Here is a 14,757-nt window from a genome sequence, read left to right on the forward strand (position 1 = left end):
CCCCAGTGGCCACGTGCACACACAGCCTCTGGACCTGCAGCGTCCCAGCAGTGCAAGAGACACACAGGCAACACCCTGGGTCCTTCTCGAATGAACAGCGCTCCAACGAGGTCCTCCTGGCTGGCAGTGGCCTAGGCCTGCACAGGCCCTAGGGTGGGCGTGCTGAGGCTGGGATGGGTCCTGACCAAGCAGGGCCCAGTGCAAGCCTGGGACTGGAGGCCAGGCTGCAGGCTCATTCCAGCTAGGGCCAGGTGCAGAGAGCCTTCAGCTGCGACTTCCAGGGGCAATGGTCAGCGCAGTGGCTTTTGCCTGCAATCCACGTTCCTCACTTGAGCCGCCCAGCCTGTGCGACCCACACTCCCTAGAAATGTGTTCCTGAGGCAGTTGGACAGTTGGGGAAGTGGAGGCTCACGCACCATGGGAGGCCTTCCTAGAACATTGCTCTGTGTCCAAAGAGGATTCCCTGCACTTCTGGTGCTGGGGAGAGATTTTCTGCACACAGGAGACACTTGGCACACACAATGTTTCCCCATGGAAAGCACTGTGAGAGAGAGTCGCTGCCAGGGTTGCGTGGCACTCTCCCATCGAAGCCCTCCATGCAGCAGGCTGTCATAGACTCGGCTGCTGCCCTTGTTGTTTGGAGATTCTGCAGCTCCTCTGGAGGCTCTGGAGCATTTCGCAGACCCCTCCAAGGAAATGAGGCTTGTGGGATGAGCTCCTTGCAAAGAATGGCAAGCATCCTGCTCCTTTCGATGAGACACACGTGTGGGGAGAGAGGCTTGGCAGCAGAGGAGAAGCAAGAGGGCAGCCAGGGAGGGGATGTGCATGCAGCTTGCAGGCCCCAGAGCTCCTGCTTCGCAAGCAGGGAATGACAGCTCGGCCCATCAGGCCCCATTCACATGTGGGCACCCAGCTTCCGGATCTGCCCTTTCCCAACCATGAAACTACACCCAGGCTGCACCGTGTGCCCTGTCAAGGTGGACCATTGCTCGCCAGGTGGGCTGAATGGCACGACTGTGTCAGGGGAGAGAAGGCCCTAGGAGGCCTTCGGGGACCTGCCACAACATAGCAGTGCTCAGGCAAAGGCACTCTGCTTTCTGTAGGCTGGATGCACACTGGAGTTTCTGCTTGAGGCAAGGAGAGCTCAGCTAGGCGAACCCTGGCTGAAGGCAAAGCAGAGAGTTTTTTGGTGGAGCACTGGCACCATCTGCTGGCCGACAAGCATGGGAGCAGAAGCCTCGCTCCAAATGAGTTCCTGAGGAGCTTTCCAAGCAGGAGGCACGCTGGCTCCAAAAGCTTAGAGAGTCTTGCTTAGGACTACCCTGCGGCAACAGACTGGGTGCCAAGGGCATGTGGGTTGGAGGGTGCTCGGAAGCCACAGGGGAGGTTTTGGGCACCCAGAGCTCTCCGATGGAAAACACTGCAGGCCCGAGCATCCATGAACTCCTGCAAGGCTTTGGAGTGGGAAAGCTGTGCATAGCAGAAGGCTCCCTGCCAAGTGCTGCAGGACTTTGTGGATGGTGAAGCTGCAGCTGCCTTGCAGGCTTCTGGTCCAGGGGCGTGTGTGCCCCAGACCAGAATGCATTAGGAGGACCTCCTAGCAAGCGGCATGCAAGCACCCAGTTTCCTTGGCCTAGACTTGCCTGTGCACACCCAGGCCTGCCAGCAGTGAAGACAGCGCAGACAGCAAGGGGAGGTTTCAGGCAGCTAAGGGCCAGCAGGCATCCTGCTTGCAAGTGGGGTCATGACTGTTTTGTGCTCAGGCCCCAGTGGCCACGTGCACACACAGCCTCTGGACCTGCAGCGTCCCAGCAGGGCAAGAGACACACAGGCAACACCCTGGGGCCTCCTCGAATGAATGGTAATCCATCGAGGTCCTGCTGGCTGGCAGTGGCCTAGGCCTGCACAGGCCCTAGGGAGGCCGTGCTGAGGCTGGGATGGGTCCCATCCTAGCAGGGCCCAGGGCAAGCCTGGGACTGGAGGCCAGGCTGCAGGCTCATTCCAGCTAGGGCCTGGTGCAGAGAGCCTTCAGCTGCGACTTCCAGGGGGAATGGTCAGCGCAGTGGCTTTTGCCTGCAATCCATGAGCCTCACTCGATCTGCCCTGCCTGTCAGACCCACACTCCCTAGAAGTGTGTTCCTGAGGCAGTTGGACAGTTGGGGAAGTGGAGGCTCACCCAGCATGGGAGGCCTGCCTAGAACATTGCTCTGGGTACAAAGACGGTTCCCTGCACCTCTGGCCCTGGGGAGAGATTTTCTGCACACAGGAGGCACTTGGCACACACAGGGTTTCCCCATGGAAAGCACTGTGAGAGAGAGTCGCCGCCAGGGATGCATGGCACTCTCCCATCGAAGCCCTCCATGCAGCAGGCTGTCATCAATTCGGCTGCTTCCCTTGGTGGCTGGAGAGACTTCAGCTCCTCTGGAGGCTCTGGGTCAATTGTCACTCCCCTTCGAGGAAATGAGGCTTGTGAGTTGAGGTCCTTGTGAAGAAGGGCAAGCAGCATGCTCCGTGCAATGAGACGCACGTGTGGTGTGAGAGGCTTGGCAGCAGAGAAGAAGCAAGAGGGGCAGCCAGAGAGGGGATGTGCATGCAGCTTGAAGGCCCCAGATCTCCTGCATCCCAGCCAGGGAATGCCGGCTCTGCCCACCAGGTCCCATTCACAAGTGGGCCCCCAGCTTGTGGATCTGCCCTTTCCCAGCCATGAAACCACACACAGGCTGCACCCTGAGCCCTGCCAAGGGTGAACTTTGCTCCCCGCATGGGATGAATGGCACGACTGTGTTAGGGGACAGAAGGCCCTAGGAGGCCTTCAGGGAGCTGCCATGGCATAGCAGTGCTCAGGCAAAAGCACTCTGCTTTCTGTAGGCTGGAAGAACCCTGCAGTATCTACTTGTGGCAGAGAGAGTTCAGCTAGGCTATCCATGGCTGAAGGCAAAGCAGAGAGTTTTTTGGTGGAGCGCGGGCACCATCTGTTGGCCGACAAGCATGGGAGGAGAAGCCTCTCTCCAAATGAGTTCCTGAGGAGCTTTCCAAGCAGGAGGCACGCTGGCTCCAAAAGCTTCGAGAGTTCTGCTTAGGACTACCCTCCGGCAACAGAGTGGGTACCAAGGTCATGTGTTTTGGAAGGTTCTCAGAAACCACAGGGGAGGCTTTGGACACCCAGTGCTCTCCGATGGAAAACGCTGCAGGGCCGAGCATCCATGAACTCCTCCAAGGCTTTGGATGGGAAAGATATCCATAGCAGAAGGCTCTCTGCCAAGTGCTGCAGGCCTTTGTGGATTGCGAAGCTGCAGCTGCCTTGCAGGCTTCTGGTCTAGGGGCGTGTGTGCCCCGGTCCACAATGCGTTAGGAGGAGCTCCTAGCAAGGGGCGAGCAAGCACCTCGTTTCCTTGGCATAGACTGGCCTGTGCACACAGAAGCCTGCCAGCAGTGAAGACAACGCAGACAGCAAGGGGGGTTGGCAGGCGGCTATGGGCCGGCAGGCATCCTGCTTGAAAGTGGGGCCATGACTGTTTTGTGCTCAGGCCCCAGTGGCCATGTGCACACACAGCCTCTGGACCTGCAGCGTCCCAGCAGGGCAAGAGACACACAGGCAACACCCTGGGTCCTTCTCGAATGAACAGCGCTCCAACGAGGTCCTCCTGGCTGGCAGTGGCCTAGGCCTGCACGGGCCCTAGGGTGGCCGAGCTGAGGCTGGGATGGGTCCTGACCAAGCAAGGCCCAGTGCAAGCCTGGGACTGGAGGCCAGGCTGCAGGCTCATTCCAGCTAGGGCATGGTGCAGAGAGCCTTCAGCTGCGACTTCCAGGGGGAATGGTCAGCGCAGTGGCTTTTGCCTGCAATCCACGTTCCTCACTCGAGCCGCCCTGCCTGTGCGACCCACACTCCCTAGAAATGTGTTCCTGAGGCAGTTGGACAGTTGGGGAAGTGGAGGCTCACGCACCATGGGAGGCCTTCCTAGAACATTGCTCTGTGTCCAAAGAGGATTCCCTGCACTTCTGGTGCTGGGGAGAGATTTTCTGCACACAGGAGACACTTGGCACACACAATGTTTCCCCATGGAAAGCACTGTGAGAGAGAGTCGCCGCCAGGGTTGCATGGCACTCTCCCATCGAAGCCCTCCATGCAGCAGGCTGTCATAGACTCGGCTGCTGCCCTTGTTGTTTGGAGAGTCTGCAGCTCCTCTGGAGGCTCTGGAGCATTTCGCAGACCCCTCCAAGGAAATGAGGCTTGTGGGATGAGCTCCTTGCAAAGAATGGCAAGCATCCTGCTCCTTTCGATGAGACACACGTGTGGGGAGAGAGGCTTGGCAGCAGAGGAGAAGCAAGAGGGCAGCCAGGGAGGGGATGTGCATGCAGCTTGCAGGCCCCAGAGCTCCTGCTTCGCAAGCAGGGAATGACAGCTCGGCCCATCAGGCCCCATTCACATGTGGGCACCCAGATTCCGGATCTGCCCTTTCCCAACCATGAAACTACACCCAGGCTGCACCGTGTGCCCTGTCAAGGTGGACCATTGCTCGCCAGGTGGGCTGAATGGCACGACTGTGTCAGGGGAGAGAAGGCCCTAGGAGGCCTTCGGGGACCTGCCACAACATAGCAGGCTCAGGAAAAGGCACTCTGCTTTCTGTAGGCTGGATGCACACTGGAGTTTCTGCTTGAGGCAAGGAGAGCTCAGCTAGGCGAACCCTGGCTGAAGGCAAAGCAGAGAGTTTTTTGGTGGAGCACTGGCACCATCTGCTGGCCGACAAGCATGGGAGCAGAAGCCTCACTCCAAATGAGTTCCTGAGGAGCTTTCCAAGCAGGAGGCACGCTGGCTCCAAAAGCTTAGAGAGTCTTGCTTAGGACTACCCTGCGGCAACAGACTGGGTGCCAAGGGCATGTGGGTTGGAGGGTGCTCGGAAGCCACAGGGGAGGTTTTGGGCACCCAGAGCTCTCCGATGGAAAACACTGCAGGCCCGAGCATCCATGAACTCCTGCAAGGCTTTGGAGTGGGAAAGCTGTGCATAGCAGAAGGCTCCCTGCCAAGTGCTGCAGGACTTTGTGGATGGTGAAGCTGCAGCTGCCTTGCAGGCTTCTGGTCCAGGGGCGTGTGTGCCCCAGACCAGAATGCATTAGGAGGACCTCCTAGCAAGCGGCATGCAAGCACCCAGTTTCCTTGGCCTAGACTTGCCTGTGCACACCCAGGCCTGTCAGCAGTGAAGACAGCGCAGACAGCAAGGGGAGGTTTCAGGCAGCTAAGGGCCAGCAGGCATCCTGCTTGCAAGTGGGGTCATGACTGTTTTGTGCTCAGGCCCCAGTGGCCACGTGCACACACAGCCTCTGGACCTGCAGCGTCCCAGCAGGGCAAGAGACACACAGGCAACACCCTGGGGCCTCCTCGAATGAATGGTAATCCATCGAGGTCCTGCTGGCTGGCAGTGGCCTAGGCCTGCACAGGCCCTAGGGAGGCCGTGCTGAGGCTGGGATGGGTCCCATCCTAGCAGGGCCCAGGGCAAGCCTGGGACTGGAGGCCAGGCTGCAGGCTCATTCCAGCTAGGGCCTGGTGCAGAGAGCCTTCAGCTGCGACTTCCAGGGGGAATGGTCAGCGCCTTGGCTTTTGCCTGCAATCCATGAGCCTCACTCGATCTGCCCTGCCTGTCAGACCCACACTCCCTAGAAGTGTGTTCCTGAGGCAGTTGGACAGTTGGGGAAGTGGAGGCTCACCCAGCATGGGAGGCCTGCCTAGAACATTGCTCTGGGTACAAAGACGGTTCCCTGCACCTCTGGCCCTGGGGAGAGATTTTCTGCACACAGGAGACACTTGGCACACACAGGGTTTCCCCATGGAAAGCACTGTGAGAGAGAGTCGCCGCCAGGGATGCATGGCACTCTCCCATCGAAGCCCTCCATGCAGCAGGCTGTCATCAATTCGGCTGCTTCCCTTGGTGGCTGGAGAGACTTCAGCTCCTCTGGAGGCTCTGGGTCAATTGTCACTCCCCTTCGAGGAAATGAGGCTTGTGAGTTGAGGTCCTTGTGAAGAAGGGCAAGCAGCATGCTCCGTGCAATGAGACGCACGTGTGGTGTGAGAGGCTTGGCAGCAGAGAAGAAGCAAGAGGGGCAGCCAGAGAGGGGATGTGCATGCAGCTTGAAGGCCCCAGATCTCCTGCATCCCAGCCAGGGAATGCCGGCTCTGCCCACCAGGTCCCATTCACAAGTGGGCCCCCAGCTTGTGGATCTGCCCTTTCCCAGCCATGAAACCACACACAGGCTGCACCCTGAGCCCTGCCAAGGGTGAACTTTGCTCCCCGCATGGGATGAATGGCACGACTGTGTTAGGGGACAGAAGGCCCTAGGAGGCCTTCAGGGAGCTGCCATGGCATAGCAGTGCTCAGGCAAAAGCACTCTGCTTTCTGTAGGCTGGAAGAACCCTGCAGTATCTACTTGTGGCAGAGAGAGTTCAGCTAGGCTATCCATGGCTGAAGGCAAAGCAGAGAGTTTTTTGGTGGAGCGCGGGCACCATCTGTTGGCCGACAAGCATGGGAGGAGAAGCCTCTCTCCAAATGAGTTCCTGAGGAGCTTTCCAAGCAGGAGGCACGCTGGCTCCAAAAGCTTCGAGAGTTCTGCTTAGGACTACCCTCCGGCAACAGAGTGGGTACCAAGGTCATGTGTTTTGGAAGGTTCTCAGAAACCACAGGGGAGGCTTTGGGCACCCAGTGCTCTCCGATGGAAAACGCTGCAGGGCCGAGCATCCATGAACTCCTCCAAGGCTTTGGATGGGAAAGATATCCATAGCAGAAGGCTCTCTGCCAAGTGCTGCATGCCTTTGTGGATTGCGAAGCTGCAGCTGCCTTGCAGGCTTCTGGTCTAGGGGCGTGTGTGCCCCGGTCCACAATGCGTTAGGAGGAGCTCCTAGCAAGGGGCGAGCAAGCACCTCGTTTCCTTGGCATAGACTGGCCTGTGCACACAGAAGCCTGCCAGCAGTGAAGACAACGCAGACAGCAAGGGGGGGTGGCAGGCGGCTATGGGCTGGCAGGCATCCTGCTTGAAAGTGGGGCCATGACTGTTTTGTGCTCAGGCCCCAGTGGCCATGTGCACACACAGCCTCTGGACCTGCAGCGTCCCAGCAGGGCAAGAGACACACAGGCAACACCCTGGGTCCTTCTCGAATGAACAGCGCTCCAACGAGGTCCTCCTGGCTGGCAGTGGCCTAGGCCTGCACGGGCCCTAGGGTGGCCGTGCTGAGGCTGGGGTGGGTCCTGACCAAGCAGGGCCCAGTGCAAGCCTGGGACTGGAGGCCAGGCTGCAGGCTCATTCCAGCTAGGGCATGGTGCAGAGAGCCTTCAGCTGCGACTTCCAGGGGGAATGGTCAGCGCAGTGGCTTTTGCCTGCAATCCACGTTCCTCACTCGAGCCGCCCTGCCTGTGTGACCCACACTCCCTAGAAATGTGTTCCTGAGGCAGTTGGACAGTTGGGGAAGTGGAGGCTCACGCACCATGGGAGGCCTTCCTAGAACATTGCTCTGTGTCCAAAGAGGATTCCCTGCACTTCTGGTGCTGGGGAGAGATTTTCTGCACACAGGAGACACTTGGCACACACAATGTTTCCCCATGGAAAGCACTGTGAGAGAGAGTCACCACCAGGGTTGCATGGCACTCTCCCATCGAAGCCCTCCATGCAGCAGGCTGTCATAGACTCGGCTGCTGCCCTTGTTGTTTGGAGAGTCTGCAGCTCCTCTGGAGGCTCTGGAGCATTTCGCAGACCCCTCCAAGGAAATGAGGCTTGTGGGATGAGCTCCTTGCAAAGAATGGCAAGCATCCTGCTCCTTTCGATGAGACACACGTGTGGGGAGAGAGGCTTGGCAGCAGAGGAGAAGCAAGAGGGCAGCCAGGGAGGGGATGTGCATGCAGCTTGCAGGCCCCAGAGCTCCTGCTTCGCAAGCAGGGAATGACAGCTCGGCCCATCAGGCCCCATTCACATGTGGGCACCCAGCTTCCGGATCTGCCCTTTCCCAACCATGAAACTACACCCAGGCTGCACCGTGTGCCCTGTCAAGGTGGACCATTGCTCGCCAGGTGGGCTGAATGGCACGACTGTGTCAGGGGAGAGAAGGCCCTAGGAGGCCTTCGGGGACCTGCCACAACATAGCAGTGCTCAGGCAAAGGCACTCTGCTTTCTGTAGGCTGGATGCACACTGGAGTTTCTGCTTGAGGCAAGGAGAGCTCAGCTAGGCGAACCCTGGCTGAAGGCAAAGCAGAGAGTTTTTTGGTGGAGCGCTGGCACCATCTGCTGGCCGACAAGCATGGGAGCAGAAGCCTCACTCCAAATGAGTTCCTGAGGAGCTTTCCAAGCAGGAGGCACGCTGGCTCCAAAAGCTTAGAGAGTCTTGCTTAGGACTACCCTCCGGCAACAGACTGGGTGCCAAGGGCATGTGGGTTGGAGGGTGCTCGGAAGCCACAGGGGAGGTTTTGGGCACCCAGAGCTCTCCGATGGAAAACACTGCAGGCCTGAGCATCCATGAACTCCTGCAAGGCTTTGGAGTGGGAAAGCTGTGCATAGCAGAAGGCTCCCTGCCAAGTGCTGCAGGACTTTGTGGATGGTGAAGCTGCAGCTGCCTTGCAGGCTTCTGGTCCAGGGGCGTGTGTGCCCCAGACCAGAATGCATTAGGAGGACCTCCTAGCAAGCGGCATGCAAGCACCCAGTTTCCTTGGCCTAGACTTGCCTGTGCACACCCAGGCCTGTCAGCAGTGAAGACAGCGCAGACAGCAAGGGGAGGTTTCAGGCAGCTAAGGGCCAGCAGGCATCCTGCTTGCAAGTGGGGTCATGACTGTTTTGTGCTCAGGCCCCAGTGGCCACGTGCACACACAGCCTCTGGACCTGCAGCATCCCAGCAGGGCAAGAGACACACAGGCAACACCCTGGGGCCTCCTCGAATGAATGGTAATCCATCGAGGTCCTGCTGGCTGGCAGTGGCCTAGGCCTGCACAGGCCCTAGGGAGGCCGTGCTGAGGCTGGGATGGGTCCCATTCTAGCAGGGCCCAGGGCAAGCCTGGGACTGGAGGCCAGGCTGCAGGCTCATTCCAGCTAGGGCCTGGTGCAGAGAGCCTTCAGCTGCGACTTCCAGGGGGAATGGTCAGCGCAGTGGCTTTTGCCTGCAATCCATGAGCCTCACTCGATCTGCCCTGCCTGTCAGACCCACACTCCCTAGAAGTGTGTTCCTGAGGCAGTTGGACAGTTGGGGAAGTGGAGGCTCACCCAGCATGGGAGGCCTGCCTAGAACATTGCTCTGGGTACAAAGACGGTTCCCTGCACCTCTGGCCCTGGGGAGAGATTTTCTGCACACAGGAGACACTTGGCACACACAGGGTTTCCCCATGGAAAGCACTGTGAGAGAGAGTCGCCGCCAGGGATGCATGGCACTCTCCCATCGAAGCCCTCCATGCAGCAGGCTGTCATCAATTCGGCTGCTTCCCTTGGTGGCTGGAGAGACTTCAGCTCCTCTGGAGGCTCTGGGTCAATTGTCACTCCCCTTCGAGGAAATGAGGCTTGTGAGTTGAGGTCCTTGTGAAGAAGGGCAAGCAGCATGCTCCGTGCAATGAGACGCACGTGTGGTGTGAGAGGCTTGGCAGCAGAGAAGAAGCAAGAGGGGCAGCCAGAGAGGGGATGTGCATGCAGGTTGAAGGCCCCAGATCTCCTGCATCCCAGCCAGGGAATGCCGGCTCTGCCCACCAGGTCCCATTCACAAGTGGGCCCCCAGCTTGTGGATCTGCCCTTTCCCAGCCATGAAACCACACACAGGCTGCACCCTGAGCCCTGCCAAGGGTGAACTTTGCTCCCCGCATGGGATGAATGGCACGACTGTGTTAGGGGACAGAAGGCCCTAGGAGGCCTTCAGGGAGCTGCCATGGCATAGCAGTGCTCAGGCAAAAGCACTCTGCTTTCTGTAGGCTGGAAGAACCCTGCAGTATCTACTTGTGGCAGAGAGAGTTCAGCTAGGCTATCCATGGCTGAAGGCAAAGCAGAGAGTTTTTTGGTGGAGCGCGGGCACCATCTGTTGGCCGACAAGCATGGGAGGAGAAGCCTCTCTCCAAATGAGTTCCTGAGGAGCTTTCCAAGCAGGAGGCACGCTGGCTCCAAAAGCTTCGAGAGTTCTGCTTAGGACTACCCTGCGGCAACAGAGTGGGTACCAAGGTCATGTGTTTTGGAAGGTTCTCAGAAACCACAGGGGAGGCTTTGGGCACCCAGTGCTCTCCGATGGAAAACGCTGCAGGGCCGAGCATCCATGAACTCCTCCAAGGCTTTGGATGGGAAAGATATCCATAGCAGAAGGCTCTCTGCCAAGTGCTGCAGGCCTTTGTGGATTGCGAAGCTGCAGCTGCCTTGCAGGCTTCTGGTCTAGGGGCGTGTGTGCCCCGGTCCACAATGCGTTAGGAGGAGCTCCTAGCAAGGGGCGAGCAAGCACCTCGTTTCCTTGGCATAGACTGGCCTGTGCACACAGAAGCCTGCCAGCAGTGAAGACAACGCAGACAGCAAGGGGGGTTGGCAGGCGGCTATGGGCCGGCAGGCATCCTGCTTGAAAGTGGGGCCATGACTGTTTTGTGCTCAGGCCCCAGTGGCCATGTGCACACACAGCCTCTGGACCTGCAGCGTCCCAGCAGGGCAAGAGACACACAGGCAACACCCTGGGTCCTTCTCGAATGAACAGCGCTCCAACGAGGTCCTCCTGGCTGGCAGTGGCCTAGGCCTGCACGGGCCCTAGGGTGGCCGAGCTGAGGCTGGGATGGGTCCTGACCAAGCAAGGCCCAGTGCAAGCCTGGGACTGGAGGCCAGGCTGCAGGCTCATTCCAGCTAGGGCATGGTGCAGAGAGCCTTCAGCTGCGACTTCCAGGGGGAATGGTCAGCGCAGTGGCTTTTGCCTGCAATCCACGTTCCTCACTCGAGCCGCCCTGCCTGTGCGACCCACACTCCCTAGAAATGTGTTCCTGAGGCAGTTGGACAGTTGGGGAAGTGGAGGCTCACGCACCATGGGAGGCCTTCCTAGAACATTGCTCTGTGTCCAAAGAGGATTCCCTGCACTTCTGGTGCTGGGGAGAGATTTTCTGCACACAGGAGACACTTGGCACACACAATGTTTCCCCATGGAAAGCACTGTGAGAGAGAGTCGCCGCCAGGGTTGCATGGCACTCTCCCATCGAAGCCCTCCATGCAGCAGGCTGTCATAGACTCGGCTGCTGCCCTTGTTGTTTGGAGAGTCTGCAGCTCCTCTGGAGGCTCTGGAGCATTTCGCAGACCCCTCCAAGGAAATGAGGCTTGTGGGATGAGCTCCTTGCAAAGAATGGCAAGCATCCTGCTCCTTTCGATGAGACACACGTGTGGGGAGAGAGGCTTGGCAGCAGAGGAGAAGCAAGAGGGCAGCCAGGGAGGGGATGTGCATGCAGCTTGCAGGCCCCAGAGCTCCTGCTTCGCAAGCAGGGAATGACAGCTCGGCCCATCAGGCCCCATTCACATGTGGGCACCCAGCTTCCGGATCTGCCCTTTCCCAACCATGAAACTACACCCAGGCTGCACCGTGTGCCCTGTCAAGGTGGACCATTGCTCGCCAGGTGGGCTGAATGGCACGACTGTGTCAGGGGAGAGAAGGCCCTAGGAGGCCTTCGGGGACCTGCCACAACATAGCAGTGCTCAGGCAAAGGCACTCTGCTTTCTGTAGGCTGGATGCACACTGGAGTTTCTGCTTGAGGCAAGGAGAGCTCAGCTAGGCGAACCCTGGCTGAAGGCAAAGCAGAGAGTTTTTTGGTGGAGCGCTGGCACCATCTGCTGGCCGACAAGCATGGGAGCAGAAGCCTCACTCCAAATGAGTTCCTGAGGAGCTTTCCAAGCAGGAGGCACGCTGGCTCCAAAAGCTTAGAGAGTCTTGCTTAGGACTACCCTCCGGCAACAGACTGGGTGCCAAGGGCATGTGGGTTGGAGGGTGCTCGGAAGCCACAGGGGAGGTTTTGGGCACCCAGAGCTCTCCGATGGAAAACACTGCAGGCCCGAGCATCCATGAACTCCTGCAAGGCTTTGGAGTGGGAAAGCTGTGCATAGCAGAAGGCTCCCTGCCAAGTGCTGCAGGACTTTGTGGATGGTGAAGCTGCAGCTGCCTTGCAGGCTTCTGGTCCAGGGGCGTGTGTGCCCCAGACCAGAATGCATTAGGAGGACCTCCTAGCAAGCGGCATGCAAGCACCCAGTTTCCTTGGCCTAGACTTGCCTGTGCACACCCAGGCCTGTCAGCAGTGAAGACAGCGCAGACAGCAAGGGGAGGTTTCAGGCAGCTAAGGGCCAGCAGGCATCCTGCTTGCAAGTGGGGTCATGACTGTTTTGCGCTCAGGCCCCAGTGGCCACGTGCACACACAGCCTCTGGACCTGCAGCATCCCAGCAGGGCAAGAGACACACAGGCAACACCCTGGGGCCTCCTCGAATGAATGGTAATCCATCGAGGTCCTGCTGGCTGGCAGTGGCCTAGGCCTGCACAGGCCCTAGGGAGGCCGTGCTGAGGCTGGGATGGGTCCCATCCTAGCAGGGCCCAGGGCAAGCCTGGGACTGGAGGCCAGGCTGCAGGCTCATTCCAGCTAGGGCCTGGTGCAGAGAGCCTTCAGCTGCGACTTCCAGGGGGAATGGTCAGCGCAGTGGCTTTTGCCTGCAATCCATGAGCCTCACTCGATCTGCCCTGCCTGTCAGACCCACACTCCCTAGAAGTGTGTTCCTGAGGCAGTTGGACAGTTGGGGAAGTGGAGGCTCACCCAGCATGGGAGGCCTGCCTAGAACATTGCTCTGGGTACAAAGACGGTTCCCTGCACCTCTGGCCCTGGGGAGAGATTTTCTGCACACAGGAGACACTTGGCACACACAGGGTTTCCCCATGGAAAGCACTGTGAGAGAGAGTCGCCGCCAGGGATGCATGGCACTCTCCCATCGAAGCCCTCCATGCAGCAGGCTGTCATCAATTCGGCTGCTTCCCTTGGTGGCTGGAGAGACTTCAGCTCCTCTGGAGGCTCTGGGTCAATTGTCACTCCCCTTCGAGGAAATGAGGCTTGTGAGTTGAGGTCCTTGTGAAGAAGGGCAAGCAGCATGCTCCGTGCAATGAGACGCACGTGTGGTGTGAGAGGCTTGGCAGCAGAGAAGAAGCAAGAGGGGCAGCCAGAGAGGGGATGTGCATGCAGGTTGAAGGCCCCAGATCTCCTGCATCCCAGCCAGGGAATGCCGGCTCTGCCCACCAGGTCCCATTCACAAGTGGGCCCCCAGCTTGTGGATCTGCCCTTTCCCAGCCATGAAACCACACACAGGCTGCACCCTGAGCCCTGCCAAGGGTGAACTTTGCTCCCCGCATGGGATGAATGGCACGACTGTGTTAGGGGACAGAAGGCCCTAGGAGGCCTTCAGGGAGCTGCCATGGCATAGCAGTGCTCAGGCAAAAGCACTCTGCTTTCTGTAGGCTGGAAGAACCCTGCAGTATCTACTTGTGGCAGAGAGAGTTCAGCTAGGCTATCCATGGCTGAAGGCAAAGCAGAGAGTTTTTTGGTGGAGCGCGGGCACCATCTGTTGGCCGACAAGCATGGGAGGAGAAGCCTCTCTCCAAATGAGTTCCTGAGGAGCTTTCCAAGCAGGAGGCACGCTGGCTCCAAAAGCTTCGAGAGTTCTGCTTAGGACTACCCTGCGGCAACAGAGTGGGTACCAAGGTCATGTGTTTTGGAAGGTTCTCAGAAACCACAGGGGAGGCTTTGGGCACCCAGTGCTCTCCGATGGAAAACGCTGCAGGGCCGAGCATCCATGAACTCCTCCAAGGCTTTGGATGGGAAAGATATCCATAGCAGAAGGCTCTCTGCCAAGTGCTGCAGGCCTTTGTGGATTGCGAAGCTGCAGCTGCCTTGCAGGCTTCTGGTCTAGGGGTGTGTGTGCCCCGGTCCACAATGCGTTAGGAGGAGCTCCTAGCAAGGGGCGAGCAAGCACCTCGTTTCCTTGGCATAGACTGGCCTGTGCACACAGAAGCCTGCCAGCAGTGAAGACAACGCAGACAGCAAGGGGGGTTGGCAGGCGGCTATGGGCCGGCAGGCATCCTGCTTGAAAGTGGGGCCATGACTGTTTTGTGCTCAGGCCCCAGTGGCCATGTGCACACACAGCCTCTGGACCTGCAGCGTCCCAGCAGGGCAAGAGACACACAGGCAACACCCTGGGTCCTTCTCGAATGAACAGCGCTCCAACGAGGTCCTCCTGGCTGGCAGTGGCCTAGGCCTGCACGGGCCCTAGGGTGGCCGAGCTGAGGCTGGGATGGGTCCTGACCAAGCAAGGCCCAGTGCAAGCCTGGGACTGGAGGCCAGGCTGCAGGCTCATTCCAGCTAGGGCATGGTGCAGAGAGCCTTCAGCTGCGACTTCCAGGGGGAATGGTCAGCGCAGTGGCTTTTGCCTGCAATCCACGTTCCTCACTCGAGCCGCCCTGCCTGTGCGACCCACACTCCCTAGAAATGTGTTCCTGAGGCAGTTGGACAGTTGGGGAAGTGGAGGCTCACGCACCATGGGAGGCCTTCCTAGAACATTGCTCTGTGTCCAAAGAGGATTCCCTGCACTTCTGGTGCTGGGGAGAGATTTTCTGCACACAGGAGACACTTGGCACACACAATGTTTCCCCATGGAAAGCACTGTGAGAGAGAGTCGCCGCCAGGGTTGCATGGCACTCTCCCATCGAAGCCCTCCATGCAGCAGGCTGTCATAGACTCGGCTGCTGCCCTTGTTGTTTGGAGAGT

Source organism: Hippopotamus amphibius, chromosome 2 (assembly GCF_030028045.1).
Source record: "Hippopotamus amphibius kiboko isolate mHipAmp2 chromosome 2, mHipAmp2.hap2, whole genome shotgun sequence".
In the NCBI taxonomy this organism is placed as follows: Eukaryota; Metazoa; Chordata; class Mammalia; order Artiodactyla; family Hippopotamidae; genus Hippopotamus; species Hippopotamus amphibius.